Source organism: Mobula hypostoma, chromosome 18 (assembly GCF_963921235.1).
Source record: "Mobula hypostoma chromosome 18, sMobHyp1.1, whole genome shotgun sequence".
Taxonomy (NCBI): Eukaryota; Metazoa; Chordata; class Chondrichthyes; order Myliobatiformes; family Myliobatidae; genus Mobula; species Mobula hypostoma.
In genome coordinates this window covers 222,469-237,270 of record NC_086114.1, presented here as the reverse complement: position 1 = coordinate 237,270, position 14,802 = coordinate 222,469, and the positions used below count along the sequence as shown (strand labels likewise).

General features: G+C 43.0%; 1 long non-coding RNA gene across 1 annotated transcript in view; it reads left to right on the top strand.

Moving 5' to 3' along the window:
* Positions 1-14,802, top strand: part of LOC134358260 (uncharacterized) — a 192,943-nt gene that overhangs the window by 24,046 nt on the left and 154,095 nt on the right. Inside the window, exon 2 of the long non-coding RNA XR_010020845.1 lies at positions 13,442-13,523. This is a non-coding gene — a long non-coding RNA (uncharacterized LOC134358260). The remainder of the gene's footprint in view (positions 1-13,441; positions 13,524-14,802) is intronic.

The window sequence follows — 14,802 nt, the reverse complement described above, 5'->3', positions numbered from 1 at the left end:
CAGGTTGGACCATTTCATGTTTAAGACCATAAGACATAGGAGCAGAATTTGGCCCATTGAGTCTACTCCACCATTCAATCATGGCTGATCCTTTTTTCTCCCCTCCTCAACACCATTCCCCGGCCTTTTGTCTGTAACCTTTGATGCTGTGTCCAATCAAGAGCTGATCAATCTCTGCTTTAACTACACCTGATGATCTGGCCTCCACAGCTATCTGTGGTCACAAATTCCACAAATTCACCACCCTTTGTCTAAAGAAATTCCTCTGCATCTCTGTTTTAAATGGACGACCCTCTATCCTGAGGCTGTGCCCTCTTGTCCTAGACTCCCCCACCATGGGATAAATCCTTTCCACATCTACTCCATCTAGGCCTTTCAACATTTGAAATGTTTCAATGAGATCGCCCCCTCATCTTTCTAAATTCCAGTGAGAAAAGACCCAGAGCCATCAAGCATTCCTCGTATGATAACCCTTTCATTCCCGGAATCATCCTTGTGAACCGCCTCTGAACCCTCTCCAATACCAGCACATCTTTTCTTCGACGAGGAGCCCAAAACCGTTCACAAGACTCAAGGTGAGGCCTCACCAGTGCCTTATAAAGCCTCAGCATCACATCCCTTGAAATGAATGCTAACATTGCATTTGCCTTCTCCACCACCGACACAACCTGAAAGTTAACCTTTAGGGCAGGGGTGGCCAATCTTTTACATTCCATGCTTCAATTTCTTACTCACGAGTTTAGGTGCGCCATACAACTCTTGTACCCCCATTCAATTCTTGTAAAAATATGTTAATATAGAACTTGTGCATGAAAAAATCACATCTGAACTCGTATGGAAACATTGACGCATGGAATGTAAAATGTTGGCCACCCCTGCTTTACGGTATTCTGCACATGGACTCCCAAGTCTTGTTGCATCTCAGATTTTTGGATTTTCTCCCCTTTTAGAAAATAGTCTGCACATTTATTTCTACTACCAAAGTGCATAACCATGCAATTTCTAACATTGTATTTCATTTGCCACTTTCTTGTCCATTCTCCTTATTTGTCTAAGCCCTTCTGCAGCCTACCTGTTTCCTCAACACTACCTGGCCCTCCACCAATCTTCGTATCATCTGCAAACTTGGCAACAAAGCCATCTATTCCATCATTTAAATCATTGATATACAGCATAAAAAGAAGCGTTCCCAACACCGACCCCTGCACACCATCACTAGTCACTGGCAGCCAACCAGGCAAGGATCCTTTTATTCCCACTTGTTGCCTCCTACCAATCAGCCAATGCTCTAACCATGCCAGTAACTTTCCTGTAATACATTGGGCTCTTACTTTGGTATGCAGCCTCATGTTTGGCACCTTGTCAAAGGCCTTCTGAAAGTCTAAACGTACAACATCCACTGCATCCGCTTTATCTATCCTGCTTGTTATCTCCTCAGATAATTCCAACAGGTTTGTCAGGCAAAAATTCCCTTAAGGAAACCATGTTGACTTTATCCTATCTTGTCCTGTGTCTCCAAGTACTCCATAACCTCATCCTTAACAATTGACTCCAACATCTTCCCAACCACTGAGGTCAAGCTAACTGGTCTGTAATTTCCTTCTGCAGCCTTCCTCTTTTCTTAAACAGTGGAGTGACATTTGCAATTTTCGAGTCCTCTGGCGCCATGCCAGAGTCCAATGATTTTTGAAAGATCATTGGAATGGGATACAGTGTTGGGAAATATATAATAATGCATTTTGGTAAAAGGAACAATAGTGCAGACTATTATCTAAATGAGGAGAAGGTTCAAACATCAGAGCTGCGAAGGGACTTGGGAGTCCTTGTGCAAGATTCCCAGAAGATTAATTTACAGGCTGAGTCTGTGGTAAAGAAGACAAATGTAATGTTGCATTTATTTCAGGGGAAATAGAATATAAAAGCAAATGATAGTGCTGAAGCTTTATAAGATGCTAGTCAGGCCGCAATTGGAGTATTGTCAACAGTTTTGAGCCCTATATCTCAGAAAAGATGTGTTGTCATTCACAGAGTCCAGAGGAGTTCACCAGGATGATTCCAGGAGTGATGGGGTTAACATATGAGGAGTGTTTGGCGGCTCTGGGCTTGTACTCATTGGAATTTAGAAGAATATTGGGTGGGGGGGTAGCTCATTGAAACCTACTGAATGTTGAAAGGACTAGATAAGATGGCTGTGGAGAGGATGTTTCCTATGATGGGGGTATCCAGAATTAGATGGCACAGCTTCAAAACTGAGGGTGACCCTTTAGAACAGAGGTAAAGAGGAATTTATTTAGCCAGAGAGTAGTAGATTTGTGGAATGCTCTGCCACAGACTGCGGTGGAGGCCAAGTCCGTGAATATATATTTAAGGCAGAAGTTGATCGTTTCCTGATCAGTCAGGACATCGAAGGATATGGTGAGAAAGCAAGAGTATGGGGTTGAATGGAATCTGGGAGCAGTCATGATGGAATGTTGGAGCAGATTCGATGGGCTGAATGGCCTAATTCTGCTCCTATGTCTTATGGTCTTTTGGTCCATTGTCATTTGTCAACTATATCAATGATCTGGATGATAATGTGGTTAACTGGTCAGCAAATTTGCAGATGACACCAAGATTGGAGATGTAATAGACAGTGAGGAAGACTATCAGAGCTTGAAGCAGGATCCGGACCAGTTGGAAAAATGGGCTGAAAAATGGCACATGGAATTTGATGCAGACAAAGTGAGGTGTTATACTCCAGTATGACCAACCAGAGTAATGGTAGGGCACTGAGGAGTGCTGTAGAATAATGGGATCTGGGAATACAGATCCATAATTTATTTAAAGTGGTGTCACAGGTGGATAGGGTTGTAAAGAAAGCTTTTGACACATTGGCTTTCATACATCAAAGTATTGAGTACAGGAGATAGGATGTTATATTGAAATTGTATATGAATTTGGTGAAGCCTAAATTAGAGTATTGTGTGCAGTTTTGGTCACTTACCTTGAAAGAGTACAGAGAAAATGTACAAGGATGTTGCTGGGGCTGGAGGACCAAAGTTGTAAGCAAAGATTGATTAGGTTAGGGCTTTATTTCTTTGAGCATAGAAGATCGTGGGGAGATTTGATAGAGGTACTGTATTTAAAATTATGAGTGGTATCAATTGGGTAAATGCAAGCAGGCTTTTTCCACCGAGGTTGGGTAGGACTGCAACTATAGGTCATGGATTAAGGGTGAAAGGTGTAAGGTTTAAGGGGAAACTTCTTCACTCAGACTGTAGAGTGTGGAACAAGCTGCCAATGTAAGTGATGCATGCAAGCTTGATTTCAATGTTTAAGAGAAGTTTGAATAGGTACATGGATGGTAGGGGTATGGATGGCTATGGTCCCTGTTTAGGTCATTGGCAGAAGGAAGTTCAAATAGTTCAGCATAGACTCAATGAGCTGAAGGGCATGTTTCTGTGCTGTACTTTTCTTTGACGCTATGACTCTAACTGTGGGATCACCTATCACTACTGCAGTCCTTTTCATTGCTCTGCTCTTTTGAGCCGTTGCACCAGACTGAGTGCCGTAGACCTGGTTGCTGCAGCCCTAGTATGTTGTCCTCCTCAACAGTATCCAAAGTGGATTACTTATTACCGAGGGGTATGGCTGCAGGGGTACTCTGCACTGGCTGCCCATTTCCTTCCCTTCTGACGGTCACCAGTTACCTGTCTCCTGCAACCTTGGAGTGACTATCTCCCTGTAGCTCCTACTTATCACTTTCTCAGTCTCCCATATAAGCCAAGGATCATTGTGCTGCAGTTCCTTAGTACGTTCTCTGAGGAGTTCCATTCAGTGCACCTTGTGCAGATGAGGTTATCTCGATGGCTGGAGGTCTCCCAAAATTCCCACATCTCACACACAGAACAAAACATAGGCCCCAGAGCCATTCTTACTGCATTAACTGATGAGGAATGAAGAGTAAAGAAGAAGAATCTTACCAGATACTTACCTTGCCCTAGCTTGACCCCACCTTCGCTTGATGAGCCAAAACCTCTCCAATACTGGTCCATTCACTCAATGGTCGCTCTGCTTGCCCCTGTCTTAATTTTATTTGTCCTTTCTAATGAATCCCGTCCACTGATTGGGCGCAATCTAACTAGATTGGTACGTGGTTGAAAAGGGCAGAGAGGGATATCAAATTAATACAGCCAAATGGGATTAGTAGAGGTGAGTATGAAAGTTGGCAGAAATGCAGTAGGCCAATTACATTTGTGTTCTCTACTATTCTCAGAGTATCCCATCAGCAAGATATTTGATAGTGATGGAGCTGGACTTCTTGCATACAGTTGTTGTGTTGTCATCTGAACTGTCGCATATCTGGCCATTGTGCAGTGTGAGTGATTCTTTTGGATGTTTTTATTGTAATCACAAGACCCTTTTGGACATTGGTAGTGGAGAAAACTGCAAATCTGGTTCATTAGCAAGACTGAAAGCAGAGTTCATTCTGAAATTTGAGAAGGAGAAGCTAGAGTCAGATGGAGTAAAGGGAATTACAGAGGCATGGAAGAGATATTGATCAGAATTAATTGGAAAAGAAAAATGGCAGGGATGACAGCAAAGCGGCAATGGCTGGAATTTCAGCTAGTAATTCGGAAGGTACAGGATATATGCATCCCAAAGAGGAAGAAATGTTTTAAAGAACAGATGACAAAAATGTGGCTAACAAGAGAAGTCAAAACCAATGTAAAAGCGAAAGAGAAGGCATATAATAGAGCAACAATTAGTGGTAAGTTAGAGGATTGGGGAGCTTTTAATAATCAACAGAAGGCAACTAAAAGAAAATCATTAAGAAGGTAAAGATGGAATACAAAAGTAAGCTAGCCAAAAATATTAAAGAGGATACCAAAAGTTTCTTCAGATACACAAAGTGTAAAAGAGAGGTGAAAGTGGATATCGGACCATGGAAAACAATGCTGGAGAGGTTGTAAAGGGGGACAAAGAAATGGCGAACAAACTGAGTAGGTATTTTGCATCATTATTCGCTGTGGAAGAGAATAGCAGTGTAGTGGGATTTCCAGCTGTCAAGGGTCATGAAGTATGTAAAGTTACCATAACCACAGAGAAGATTCTTGGGAAACTGAAAGATGTGAAGGTATATAAGTCACCTGGACCAGATGGTGTACACCCCAGTGTTCTGAAGCGATTGTGGAGGCATTAGTAATGATCTTTTAAGAATCACTAGATTCTGGAATGGTTTTAGAAGTCTGGAAAATTGCAAATGTCTCTCCACTCTTCAAGAACGGAGAGAGGCAGAAGAAAGGAAACTATAGCCCTGATGTCTAACATCAGTGGTTGAGAAAATGTTGTTCGTTATTAAGGATGAGATCTCAGGGTACTTAGCGACACATGATAAAATAGGTTGTAGTCAGCAGGGTTTCCTCAAGGGAAAGTCTTGCCTGACAAATTCTTTGAAGAAATAACAGGCAGGAGAGAGAAAGGAGAGTGGTTGATGTTGTATACTTGGATTTTCAGAAGGCTTTTGACAAGGTGCCACACGAGGCTGCTTTACGAGTTATGAGCCTATGGCATTACAAGTAAAATTCTAGCATAGGTAAAGCAGTGGATAATTGGCAGGAGGCAAAGAGTGGGAATAACAGGAGTCTTTTCCGGTTGACTGCCAGAGACTAGTGGTGTTCCACAAGGGTTTGTGTTGGAACAGATTTTTTACACATTATATGTCAAAGATTTGGATGATGGAATTGATGGCTTTGTTGCAAAGTTTGCAGTTGATATGAAGATAGGTAGAGGGGCCGGTAGTTTTGAAGAAGTAGAGAGGCTACAGAAAGACAGATTAGGAGAATAGGCAAAGAAATGGCAGATGGAATATAAAGTCGGAAGTGTATGGTCTTGCATTTTGATAAAAGAAATGAAAGGGTGGATTATTTTCTAAATAGAGAGAGAAAACAAAGAACTGAGGCATAAAGGGACTTGAGAGTCCTTGTGCAGAATTCCCGAAAGATTAATTTGCGGATTGAGTCAGTGATGAGGAAAGCAAATGCGAAGTTAGCATGTAATGTTGAGACTTTATAAAGCACTGGTAAGGCCTCACTTGGAATATTGTGAGCTCTTTCGGGCCCCTTGATCTTAGAGAGAATGTGCTGAAACTGAAGATGGTTCAAAGGAGGTTCACAAAAATGATTCCATAATTGAACGGCTTGTCATATGAAGAGCGTTTGATGGCTCTGGGCCTGTATTCACCAGAATTCAGAAGAATGAGGGGTGACTTTATTGAAACCTACCAAATGGTGAAAGGCCTCGATAGAGTGGATGTGCAGTGGAGTTCACTTGGTGGAAGAGCAAGCTGGACCAGGACAGTTTACCATTAGTTCGGCAGTCAAGCCACTCAAGGGCTTGGCCTATATCATATATTCCTTTGTGACTTTTTTTTTCCTGAAATTGTAACCATATATGCTATTTGTGTCTTTTTTTAGATTATGAGGACACTGAGTCCTCATTTATTGTCATTTAGAAATGCATGCATTAAGAAATAATACAATGTTCCTCCAGAGTGATATCACAAAAAAAAGGACAAATCAAAGACTAACACTGACAAGACCACATAATAATAACATATAGTTACAGCAGTGCAAAGCAATACCATAATTTGAGAAAGAGCAGACCATGGGCATGGTAAAAAAAAAGTCTCAAAGTTCTAATCGACTCCCGATAGTCCCCGATAGCAGGCGGCAGAAGGGAGAAACTCTCTCTGCCATAAACCTCCAGGCACTGACAACTGTCAATGCATTGGAAGTATCCGACCACAGCGGACTCTGAGTCCATCCGAAAACCTTGGGCCTCTGGGCAGCCCTCCAACACCGAGCACCGAGCACCATCCCTGCCGAGCGCTTCGACCCTGTACCGGCCGTCGAGCAACAAGCAAAGCCAAGGACTTGGGGCCTTCTCCTCCGGAGATTCTGGATCACACAGTAGCAGCAGCAGCGAAACAGGCATTTCAGAAGTTTCTCCAGATGTTCCTCCGTACTCTCACGTCTGTCTCCATCAAATCAGGATTGTGCACGGCACCCTACTTGACAGATTATAGATATCATTTACCGGAGTGGCCACTGAGCGCTGCATCGCACCATCTTCTCCTCCTCCTCATTTGTAGTGTGATGTGTGCTATTGATAATGTATTTTGCTCGTTGGACCCGGAGGAATGCTGTTTCATTTTGCTACCTCTCACTGCTATGGGTGAAAGTTCCCACTTGCTTGAAAAATGCAACAATTATACCAGTGCCTAAGAAAAATAATGTGAGCTGCCTTAATGACTATCGCCCGGTAGCACTCACATCTACAGTGATGAAATGTTTTGAGAGGTTGGTCATGACTAGACTGAACTCCTGCCTCAGTAAAGACCTGGACCCATTGCAACTTGCCTATTGCTACAATAGATCAATGGCAGATGCAATCTCAATGGCTCTTTGCATGGGTTTAGACCACCTGGACAACACAACCACTTACGTCAGGATGATGTTCATCAATTATAGCTCAGCATTTAATACCATTATTCCCACAGTCCTGATTGAGAAGTTACAGAACCTGGGCCTCTGTACCTCCCTCTGCAATTGGATCCTCGGCTTCCTAACCGGATGACCACATCTGTGCAGCTTGGTGATAACATATCCTCCTCGCTGACAATCAACACTGGTGCACCTCAGGGGTGTGTGCTTAACCCACTGCTCTACTCTCTCTATACCCATGACTGTGTGGATAGGCATAGCTCAAATACCATCTATAAATTTGTTCACGATACAACCATTGTAACCATTGTTGGTAGAATCTCAGGCGGTGACGAGAGGGCGTACTGGAGTGAGATATGCCAACTAGTGGAGTGGTGCCACAGTAACAACCTGGCACTCAACGTCAGTAAGACGAAAGAGTTGATTGTGGACTTCAGGAAGGGTAAGATGAAGGAACACATACCAATCCTCATAGAGGGATCAGAAGTGGAGAGAGTGAGTAGCTTCAAGCTCCTGGGTGTCAAGATCTCTGAGGACCTAACCTGGTCCCAACATGTTGATGCTGTTTTAAAGAAGGCAGGACAGCGACTATACTTCATTAGGAGTTTGAAGAGATTTGGTATGTCAACAAATACACTTAAAAACTTCTATAGATGTACTGTGGAAAGCATTCTAACCGGCTGTACCACTGTCTGGTATGGGGGAGGGGTGGCTACTGCACAGGACTAAAAGAAGCTGCAGAGGGTTGTAAATATAGTCGGCTCTATCTTGGGTACTTGCCTACAAAGTACCCAGGACATCTTCATGAAGTGGTGTCTCAGAAAGGCAGTGTCCATTATTAAGGATGCCCAGCACCCAGGGCATGCCTTTTTCTCATTGTTATCATCAGGTAGGAGGTACAGAAGCCTGAAGGCACACACTCAGTGATTCAGGAACAGCTCCTTCCCCTTTGCCACCCATTTCCTAAATGGACATTGAACCAGTGAACACTATCTCACTTTTTTTAGTATACATTTTTTCTGTTTTTGCATGATTTTTAATCTATTCAATATACGTATACTATAAAGTGATTCACTTATTTATTTTTTTCTTCTATATTATGTATTGTATTGAACTGCTGCCGCTAAGTTAACAAATTTCATGACAGATGCCAGTGATAATAAACCTGATTCTGATTCTATATCTGTGTATGGTTGAATGATAATTCCACTGAACTTGAACTTGAATAACTCTATTAAAATACCTATTTTCTGAGCAAACATATGAAAATGATACCTTGACAAATGATACATTTTTACTATCTCAACACATTCAGTGTGCCATTTCTAATTTTGTACATTTTCTGCTGTTAGCTCCAATTTCAGACGTTTGAATTTTCTTATATTTTTATTTCTGTCCTTTTGGCTTAATGATGAGTGATCTACTGGCAATATTGACGTGTAGTTTGAAGTGCCACCTATTGGATAAACTGTGAACTTCAGTCATGAAGGAAGAGATACATGTTCAGTTGCTTAGTATTGATTATTTCCAGACATAATGCTGGAGGAACTCAGCAGGCCAAGCAACATCTATGGAAAAGAGTACAGTCGAAGTTTTGGGCCGAAACCCTTCAGCAGGACTGAAGAAAAAACGATGAGTAGATTTAAAAGGTGGAGGGAGGGGAGGGATAAACACAAGGTGAAACTTGGAGGGGGAAGGATGAAATGAAGAGTTGGAAAGTTAATTGGTGAAAGAGATACAGGGCTGGAAAAGCGGGAATATAACAGCAGAGGACAGAAGGCCATGAAAAAAGAAAAGGGGAGGAGCACCAGAAGGAGGTGATGGAGAGGCAAAGAAATAGATGAGAGAGGGAAAAGGAGATGGGGAATGGTGATTACTGGAAGTTTGAGAAATCGATGTTCATGCCATCAGGTTGGAGGCTACCTAGGTGGAATATAATGTGTTTTTCCTCCAACCTGAGTGTGGCCTCATCACGACAGTAGAGGAGGCTATGGATTGACATATTAGAATGGGAAATGGAATTAAACCGGGTGGCCACTGAGAGATCTCGCTTCTTCAAACAAAAGGGGCATAGGTGCTTGGCGAAGCGGTATTCCAACCTGCGTCAAGTCTTACTGGTATATAGGAGGCAACACGGGGAGCATCAGGCACAGTAGATGGCCCCAACAGACTCACAGGTGAAGTGTCACCTCATCTGAAGAACTGTTTGGAGCCCTGAAGGGTAGTGAGGGAGGAGGTGGAGGGGCAGGTAGAGCACTTGTTCCACTTACAAGGAAGTGCCAGGAGAGAGATTAGTGGGGAAGGATGAATGGACAAGGGAGTTGCGCAGGGAGTGATCCCTGCGGAAAGCAAAAAGTGGGAGGGAGGGAAAGATGTGCTTGGTTGTGGGATCCTGTTGGAGATGGCGGAAGCTGGGGAGAAGTATGTGCTGCATGTGGAGGCTGATAAGGTGGTTGGTGAGGACAAAAGGAACCCTAAAACGAGTAGGTTGGTGGGAGGATGGAGAGAGGGCAGAAGTGTGTGAAATGGAAGAGATGCGGTTGAGGGCAGCATTGATGGTGGAGGAAGGGAAACCATTTTCTTTGAAAAAGGAGGGCATCTCCTTCGTTCTGGAATAAAATGTCTCCTGAGAGCAGATGGGGCAGAGATGGAGGAACTGAGAGAAGGGGATGGCATTTTTACAAGTAAAGGGTGGGAGGATGTATAGTCCAGGTAGCTGTGAGAGTCTGTGGGTTTGTAATAGACATCAGTAGATAAGCTTCCTCCAGAGATGCAGAGAGAGGTCGAGAAGGGAAAGGGAGGTGTTGGAAATGGACCAAGTAAATTTGAGGGCAGGGTGTAAGTTGGAGGCAAAGTTGATGAAGTCAATGAGCTCCGCATGGGTGCAAGAAGCAGCGTCAATGCAGTTATTGATGTAATATAGTAAAACTGGGGGATGGACACCAGTGTAGGCTGTTCCACGTAGCTGACAAAAAGGCAAGCATAGCTGGGACCTATGTAAGTACCCATGGCTACACGTTTTGTTTGAAGGAAGTGGGAGGAGCTGAAGGAGAAATTATTGAGAGTGAGGACAAGTTCTGCTAGATGGAGGAGGGGAACTGGTTGGGTCTGGTGTCCAGAAAGAAACGGAGAGCTTTGAGGCCTTCCTGCTCGGGGATGGAGGTGTATAGGGACTGGACATCCATAGTGAAAATAAGATGATGGGGGCCCAATAACTTGAAATCATTGAAAATATTCATAGCATGTGAAGTGTCACAGATGTAGGTAAGAAGGGACTGAACTGGGAGGATAAAACAGAGTCAAGGTATGCAGATATGAGTTCAGTGGGGCAGGAACAAGCTGAAACAATGGGTCTACTTCATCAGGCAGGTTTGTGGATCTGGGTGGAAACAGGAGGTGCGGGGTACAGAATCTATGAGGTTGGTGGCAACGGATGGGAGATCTCCAGAGCTAATAAAGTAGTGGTGGTGTGTGAGACAATGGTCTGGTGCTCCTTAGTGGGGTCCTGTTCAAGGGCTCCTCCCTCTCCTGGTTTCAGCTATCACCTTGTGTTACTCCCTCCCTCCCCCCACCTTTTAAATTTACTCCTCATTTTTTTTTCGATCTTCTCTAGTCCTGAAGGATTTTGGCCTGAAATGTCAACTGTACTCTTTTCCAGAGATACTGCCTGTCCTGCTGAGTTCCTCCAGTATTTTGTGTCTGTTGCTTGGATTTTCTCTTGTATCAGCAGATTTTCTCTTGTTTTTAGTTACCCCCAGTTTTGATTGCTGGCCAGAGCAAGGTGGGAACAGGGAAGGGGGAAGGCAGTCTTCACACATGTTTATCACAACTTTTAAATCTTCCAATCAGATGCATTTTGTTGTCATATTTTTTAAAAAGTAATGCAGCATATTGTCAGTGAACTGGTAAATATTCAGTCCTTATTCTTTGTCATCAAAATATAGAAACATAGAAAATAGGTGCAGGAGTAGGCCATTCGGCCCTTCAAGCCTGCACCGCCATTTATTATGATCATGGCTGATCATCCAACTCAGAACCCCGCCCCAGCCTTCCCTCCATACCCCCTGATCCCCATAGCCACAAGGGCCCTATCTAACTCCCTCTTAAATATAGCCAGTGAACTGGCCTCAACTGTTTCCTGTGGCAGAGAATTCCACAGATTCACCACTCTCTGTGTGAAGAAGTTTTTCCTAATCTCAGTCCTAAAAGGCTTCCCCTTTATCCTCAAACTGTGACCCCTTGTTTTGGACTTCCCCAACATCGGGAACAATCTTCCTGTATCTAGCCTGTCCAATCCCTTTAGGATTTTATACGTTTCAATCAGATCCCCCCACAATCTTCTAAATTCCAACGAGTACAAGCCCAGTTCATCCAGTCTTTCATATGAAAGTCCTGCCATCCCAGGAATCAATCTGGTGAACCTTCTTTGTACTCCCTCCATGGCAAAGATGTCTTTCCTCAGATTAGGGGACCAAAACTGCACACAATACTCCAGGTGTGGTCTCACCAAGGCCTTGTACAACTGCAGTAGTACCTCCCTGCTCCTGTACTCGAATCCTCTCGCTATAAATGCCAGCATACCATTCGCCTTTTTCACCGCCTGCTGTACCTGCATGCCCACTTTCAATGACTGGTGTATAATGACACCCAGGTCTCGTTGCACCTCCCCTTTTCCTAATCGGCCACCATTCAGATAATAATCTGTTTTCCTATTTTTGCCACCAAAGTGGATAACTTCACATTTATCCACATTAAATTGCATCTGCCATGAATTTGCCCACTCACCCAACCTATCCAAGTCACTCTGCATCCTCCTCACAGCTAACACTGCCACCCAGCTTCGTGTCATCCGCAAACTTGGAGATGCTGCATTTAATTCCCTCATCCAAGTCATTAATATATATTGTAAACAACTGGGGTCCCAGCACTGAGCCTTGCGGTACCCCACTAGTCACCGCCTGCCATTCTGAAAAGGTCCCGTTTATTCCCACTCTTTGCTTCCTGTCTGCTAACCAATTCTCCATCCACATCAATACCTTACCCCCAATACCGTGTGCTTTAAGTTTGCACACTAATCTCCTGTGTGGGACCTTGTCAAAAGCCTTTTGAAAATCCAAATATGCCACATCCACTGGTTCTCCCCTATCCACTCTACTAGTTACATCCTCAAAAAATTCTATGAGATTCGTCAGACATGATTTTCCTTTCACAAATCCATGCTGACTTTGTCCGATGATTTCACCGCTTTCCAAATGTGCTGTTATCACATCTTTGATAACTGACTCCAGCAGTTTCCCCACCACCGACGTTAGGCTAACCGGTCTATAATTCCCTGGTTTCTCTCTCCCTCCTTTTTTAAAAAGTGGGGTTACATTAGCCACCCCCCAATCGTTAGGAACTAGTCCAGAATCTAACGAGTTTTGAAAAATTATCACTAATGCATCCACTATTTCTTGGGCTACTTCCTTAAGCACTCTGGGATGCAGACCATCTGGCCCTGGGGATTTATCTGCCTTCAATCCCTTCAATTTACCTAACACCACTTCCCTACCAACAAGTATTTCGCTCAGTTCCTCCATCTCACTGGACCCTCTGTCCCCTACTATTTCTGGAAGATTATTTATGTCCTCCTTAGTGAAGACAGAAGCAAAGTAATTATTCAATTGGTCTGCCATGTCCTTGCTCCCCATAATCAATTCACCTGTTTCTGTCTGTAGGGGACCTACATTTGTCTTTACCAGTCTTTTCCTTTTTACATATCTATAAAAGCTTTTACAGTCAGTTTTTATGTTCCCTGCCAGTTTTCTCTCATAATCTTTTTTCCCCTTCCTAATTAAGCCCTTTGTCCTCCTCTGCTGAACTCTGAATTTCTCCCAGTCCTCAGGTGAGCCACTTTCTCTGGCTAATTTGTATGCTTCTTCTTTGGAATTGACACTATCCCTAATTTCTCTTGTCAGCCATGGGTGCACTACCTTCCTTGATTTACTCTTTTGCCAAACTGGGATGAACAATTGTTGTACAAGAGGACATGGCTTTAAGGTAAGGAGTGGGAAGTTCAATGGGGGATATTAAAGGAAGGTTTTTTTACTCAGAGAGTAGTTGGTGTATGGAATGCACTGCCTAAGTTAGTGGTGGACGCAGATACACTAGTGAAGTTTAAGAGACTACTGGACAGGTGTATGGAGGAATTTAAGGTGGGGGCTTATATGGGAGGTAGGGTTTGAGGGTCGGCACAACATTGTGGGCCAAAGGGCCTGTACTGTGCTGTACTATTCTATGTTCTATTTCTATTGAAAACCTTATCACCACCACTCTCCTCTTCTCCCCTCTTCCCTTCTTAATTTCAGAGCCAGGCTCAGTGCCAGAGACCTAGTTTCTGTGGTATTTCCCTGGTAGGTCGTTCTCTCCAACATTATCCAAAGCAGTGTATTTAATAATGAGGGGAACAATCACAGGGATACTCTGAAATGTCTGCTTATTCTCTTTCTCTCTATTGGCAGTCACCCAACTGCTGTACCTGCCTTCTACAACTTTTGGGTGACTACCTCCTTGTAACTCTTGTCTGTCACCTCATTCTCCTGAATGAGCCGTATGCGAACCAGATGCAGTTCCAGTTGCCTAACATGGTCTGTAAGGAGCTGCAGCAGTAGTGTGGTGCTCTATGACTACATGCTCAAATACAAAATATGCAAGGATTTTGGGAACAAAGAAACAATTTTGACTAAGCAAATTCTTACTTTAAAATAATGTCACAAGCATAATTGGGTAATTGATGTTCTAACCTCTATCATTTTACGAATTACCAATAGCTGATGATGATCAAGTTTGTGCACTGTGTTGGATTGCCCATTGTTAATGAGAAGATTTTCTATACATGGACTTTGAAATATTGACATCGTGTTAAAAACATCAATTGACTTGGATCATAATGTGCACAATACCTTTCCTGCAAGTTTTCTTTTGCTTGGTTTGCATATTTCAAAACAAAATCATGAATATGTCTTAAAATATTTCAAAGTTAATTTAATCCTTTATTCATTAAACACATCAGTTGGAATTTTAATCTTCTGTAAGGAATAATACCATTATTTGTTAAACCGGCACAATCTTTGATTCTGATTACAGAGCCACAAGAGATCTACAATAATTAGTTTAAAAATTGTCTGCTGTGCTAGCACTGACATTTCTTGGGTAATTGATGGATGTCCTTCAGATATTAGTAATTCCAATAGACTTGTCAGGCAACATTTCTCCTTAAGGGAACCATGTTGGCTTCAGCCTATTTTATCATATGCCTCCAGTACCCTGAAATCTCATC